This window comes from Pomacea canaliculata, linkage group LG3 (assembly GCF_003073045.1).
Source record: "Pomacea canaliculata isolate SZHN2017 linkage group LG3, ASM307304v1, whole genome shotgun sequence".
Classification (NCBI taxonomy): domain Eukaryota; kingdom Metazoa; phylum Mollusca; class Gastropoda; order Architaenioglossa; family Ampullariidae; genus Pomacea; species Pomacea canaliculata.
The window spans coordinates 13741746-13747128 of NC_037592.1; the positions used below are offsets into that span (position 1 = coordinate 13741746).

General features: G+C 38.4%; 1 long non-coding RNA gene across 1 annotated transcript; it reads right to left on the reverse strand.

Annotated features, from left to right (window-relative positions):
• Positions 1 to 389: 389 nt before the first annotated feature.
• Positions 390 to 2431, reverse strand: LOC112560107. Its single transcript, XR_003098477.1, has 4 exons — positions 2242 to 2431; positions 1895 to 1987; positions 1263 to 1311; positions 390 to 556 (listed from the first exon to the last, which is right to left on the reverse strand). It is a non-coding gene; the product is annotated as an uncharacterized LOC112560107 (long non-coding RNA).
• Positions 2432 to 5383: the final 2952 nt, after the last annotated feature.

Below are 5383 nucleotides of genomic sequence, written 5' to 3' on the forward strand. Positions count from 1 at the left end.
CGGCGTCCTGAGTGAAGACACAGAGGAGCGAACATGACATGATAACTATTACAACAATATCTTAGATATTTAGAGATGTTTACTACTGTAAGCACACGACCACCAAGAGCACACACTGCTAGCATGCCTCACTTCAAGAATAGCACGAAGAGTAAAAGAGGTACATAAATAAGGACATGAATAATTCCCTCACACCTAGACTGAATATGAACGAACATCAAACGAGGCCCCGTATGAAAAACTGAAAAATGTCAATGTTTAAATAAAAAAATACAGCAGAAAAATTTCTAAAATCCCATCAAAAGAGTTATTGCTGATATGTAATCCTGATCCAACCGAGACTGGGCATTACAAGAATTGTTTTTTTTTAAAATATGTTTCGTCGTCGTCGTTAAAATCAAATGAAACACTGATACTCTGTGATTTGTAAGATGTAGCTCGCAGTCTGTAGAACTTAAATAGAAATAAAGTAATATAATACCTGTTTAAAAATAGTCTGTTTCCAATCATGAAGAGCGGTGAGCCCGTAGCCAACATTCACAATCCCGAGGGATTGCTAGGGAAAGCAAGCGAAAAAAACAATATGACCGGTAATATACACACAGTATTATCTAACATTATCGTACACTTTGTCACATCTTCTTAATTAAAACATAAGTGACAAGGGTCACACGATTGTCGCCAACTGTAGGCGGTGTTTCTATTGACAGGTTGCGATTGTACAGGATAGAGAGAAGGACGATGAGATGGTGTTGTCAGAAGAAGGACTTTGCTGGATAACCTTTCTGTCAGACGATAGATAACGACTTGTTGTACCACACAACACCTAGTCATAACGAGGCAACCAAACTCATGTGACCTGGGTTTATCGTCCACGTTATCGCCATTATCGCCACAAACTACAGATCTACATTGTAGATGTCACCAACATTAGCATCAATCCTGGACATAAAGCTATCATTAAAAAAATAACAAGATGGATTGTATATAGATAAATAGTTCAATTAACGACTGAAATTAAACCTGTAGATAACAGGTCTACTTTAAACGAATAGAAATAAATTGGCTGCAGTTTGGAGGTGTAGGTAATCTCTCTCTCGCTCTCTCTCTCACACACACACACACACAAACAAACACAAACACATGCATACCAATCTGATCGCCTGCTTGCGTTGTTGGTGTGATCATCACCAGACCAAACACACATTACCACATCACATCACAAATAAAAATAATAAAAAATGATAATTTTGCAGACTCACATTCTGTTCATTGTCATCGTCCAGTAGGAACTTGCGAGATCTTCTGATTCTGTATGTATAACATAAATAATGGAAACACACCTTTCAGGTGATCAGACAGACAAAAATAAAACATTACGCACATTAGAATACGCAAATACCCCAACCTGTTGGATCAGGTACATCAAAATCTACCCAAAAATGCTCACGAATATAACTGCATACAGAATATTTTTGTCATTTGGTAAGCAAAAAGATTAGAAGTGTTTTGTTGTGCAAACAACAGGCAGGGTTTCCTTGACAACGGGAAATCAGTCCTTGTTTGAGGGAGTGAACATTTGCCCTTGTTAAAGCAAAGTAAAAGTAAAGCGATGACAGTTGTTTGAGACTGTCGGGAACTAATAGTCGTGTGGCGAGTTGATGTTGATGGATATATGTTGTGGTCGTGGTAGAGGCAGTCTGTGTCGATGGCAGCTGCTAGGATGAGTTGATGTTGATGCAGGTTTTGATGTAAGGGTAAGCTGATGTCGATGAAGAAATGATGTTTTTCGACTATGATATTCATGCAACTGTTGATAGTGCAGCTGATGAGTCCGCAGTCGAGTAGTCCTGTGAGTGTTTAAGTAGGTAAACACTTGTAGAAGTAAACAAACCTGCGTTTGCGCAGAAAGTAGATGAGAGCTGCGATAATGACGAGGCCGAGGACACCTACTGTTACCCCGACAACGGCCCTTAGCTCTCCACCTCTGAAAGAGACAAAGTTTGAAATGTACTGATGTTCTCTCAATATCTTTTGTCCTCTCTCCTTCCTCTATTGGCCGACACACGCACACACATGATAGCATGCACGCACACACGCCAGCACACACAGAATTACACACACACAGCGTTATGTCACCTTGGTAATGTCATGATGTGGCCATGTGATGCCAGAGCAGTAAATACCAATAAAACAAGACTAAATGTTTAACCATCTACCTGTCCGATCTTAGTGACTTACCTTCTGTACTTCTTTCTGACAAGAGCGGCGCTGCTGTCTGAGCTGGTGTTTTTACCTTCGGTGTTGTAATTCTTGCATTTACTCCTCGCCTTGTTGTTTTAGTTGTTGGTCTTGTAGTTCCTCTTGTTCTTGCTGCTTTGTGTGTTGTTGGTCTAGTTGTTTTAGTTGTTGGTCTTGCAGTTACTCTTGTTCTTGTTGTTTTTTGAGTTGTTGGTCTTGTTGTTTTGGTTGTTCGTCTTGAAGTTACTCTTGGTCTTGTTGTTTTAGTAGTTCTTCTAGTAGTTACTCTTGTTGTTTTTTGAGTTGTTGGTCTTGTTGTTTTCGTTGTTCTTCTTGTAGTTACTCTTGTTGATTTTTGAGTTGTTGGTCTTGTTGTTTTTGATGTTCTTCTTATAGTTACTCTTGTTGATTTTTGAGTTGTTGGTCTTGTTGTTTTGGTTGTGCGTCTTGAAGTTACTCTTGGTCTTGTTGTTTTAGTAGTTCTTCTAGTAGTTACTCTTGTTCTTGTTGTTTTTTGAGTTGTTGGTCTTGTTGTATTGGTTGTTGGTCTTGAAGTTACTCTTGGTCTTGTTGATTTCGTAGTTGGTCTCGTAGTTACTCTTGTTCTTGTTGTTTTTTGAGTTGTTAGTTTTGTTGTTTTAGTTGTTGTTCTTGCACTTACTCTTGGTCTTGTTGTTTTAGCTGTAGTTATGCTTTGGACAGTTTTTGTTGTTGATTTAAGTGTTGTATTTGTTTTGGCTGTTGGTCTTGCACTTACTCTGGGTAATGTTGTCTTAGTTATTGCTCTTGTAGTTACTCCTATTCTTGTTGTTCTGGTTGTTGGTCTTGTTGTTACTCCTAGTCTTGTTGTTTTAGCTGTAGTTATGCTTTGGACAGTTTTTGTTGTTGGTTTAAGTGTTGTATTTGTTTTGGCTGTTGGTCTTGCACTTACTCTGGGTAATGTTGTCTTAGTTATTGCTCTTGTAGTTACTCCTATTCTTGTTGTTCTGGTTGTTGGTCTTGTTGTTACTCCTAGTCTTGTTGTTTTAGCTGTAGTTATGCTTTGGACAGTTTTTGTTGTTGGTTTAAGTGTTGCATTTGTTTTGGTTGTTGGTCTTGTAGTTATTCCTAGTCTTGTTGTTCTGGTTGTTGGTCTTGTTGTTACACCTAGCCTTGTTGTTCTGGTTGATGGTCTTGTAGTTACTCCTAATCTTGTTGTTCTGGTTGTTGGTCTTGTTATTACACCTAGTCTCGTTGTTCTGGTTGTTGGTCTTGTTGTTACTCCTAATCTTGTTGTTCTGGTTGTTGGTCTTGTAGTTACTCCTAATCTTGTTGTTCTGGTTGTTGGTCTTGTAGTTACTCCTAGTCTCGTTGTTCTGGTTGTTGGTCTTGTTGTTACTCCTAGTCTTGTTGTTTTAGCTGTAGTTATGCTTTGGACAGTTTTTGTTGTTGGTTTAAGTGTTGCATTTGTTTTGGTTGTTGGTCTTGTAGTTATTCCTAGTCTTGTTGTTTTGGTTGTTGGTCTTGTAGTTATTCCAAGTCTCGTTGTTTTGGTTGTTGGTCTTGTAGTTATTCCAAGTCTTGTTGTTCTGATTGTTGGTCTTGTTGTTACACCTAGTCTAGTTGTTCTGGTCGTTGGTCTTGTTGTTACTCCTAGTCTTGTTGTTCTGGTTGTTGGTTTTGTAGTTATTCCCAGTCTAGTTGTTCTGGTTGTTGGTCTTGTTGTTACTCCTAGTCTTGTTGTTCTGGTTGTTGGTCTTGTAGTTATTCCAAGTCTTGTTGTTCTGGTTGTTGGTCTTGTAGTTATTCCAAGTCTTGTTGTTCTGGTTGTTGGTCTTGTAGTAATTCCAAGTCTCGTTGTTTTGGTTGTTGGTCTTGTAGTTATTCCAAGTCTTGTTGTTCTGGTTGTTGGTCTTGTTGTTATTCCAAGTCTTGTTGTTCTGGTTGTTGGTCTTGTAGTTATTCCAAGTCTTGTTGTTCTGGTTGTTGGTCTTGTTGTTACTCTTATTCTTGTTGTTCTGGTTGTTGGTCTTGTAGTTATTCCCAGTCTAGTTGTTCTGGTTGTTGGTCTTGTTGTTACTCCTAGTCTCGTTGTTCTGATTGTTGGTCTTGTTGTTACTCCTAGTCTTGTTGTTTTAGCTGTAGTTATTCTTTGGACAGTTTTTGTTGTTGGTTTAAGTGTTGCATTTGCTTTGGTTGTTTGTCTTGTAGTTATTCCTAGTCTTGTTGTTCTGGTTGTTGGTCTTGTTGTTACACCTAGTCTCGTTGTTCTGGTTGTTGGTCTTGTAGTTACTCCTATTCTTGTTGTTTTGGTTGTAGTTTTTGTAGTTACACCTAGTCTAGTTGTTCTGGTTGTTGGTCTTGTAGTTACTCCTAGTCTTGTTGTTCTGGTTGTTGGTCTTGTTGTTATTCCAAGTCTTGTTGTTCTGGTTGTTGGTCTTGTAGTTATTCCAAGTCTTGTTGTTCTGGTTGTTGGTCTTGTTGTTATTCCAAGTCTTGTTGTTCTGGTTGTTGGTCTTGTAGTTATTCCAAGTCTTGTTGTTCTGGTTGTTGGTCTTGTAGTAATTCCAAGTCTCGTTGTTTTGGTTGTTGGTCTTGTTGTTACACCTAGTCTTGTTGTTTTAGCTGTAGTTATTCTTTGGACAGTTTTTGTTGTTGGTTTAAGTGTTGCATTTGCTTTGGTTGTTGGTCTTGTAGTTATTCCTAGTCTTGTTGTTCTGGTTGTTGGTCTCGTAGTTACACCTAGTCTCGTTGTTCTGGTTGTTGGTCTTGTAGTTACTCCTATTCTTGTTGTTTTGGTTGTTGGTTTTGTAGTTACTCCTATTCTTGTTGTTTTGGTTGTAGTTTTTGTAGTTACACCTAGTCTAGTTGTTCTGGTTGTTGGTCTTGTTGTTACACCTAGTCTCGTTGTTCTGGTTGTTGGTCTTGTTGTTACTCCTAGTCTTGTTGTTTTAGCTGTAGTTATTCTTTGGACAGTTTTTGTTGTTGGTTTAAGTGTTGCATTTGCTTTGGTTGTTGGTCTTGTAGTTACTCCTATTCTTGTTGTTTTGGTTGTAGTTTTTGTAGTTACACCTAGTCTAGTTGTTCTGGTTGCTGGTCTTGTTGTTACTCCTATTCTTGTTGTTCTGGTTGTTGGTCTTGTTGTTACTCCTATTCTTGTTGT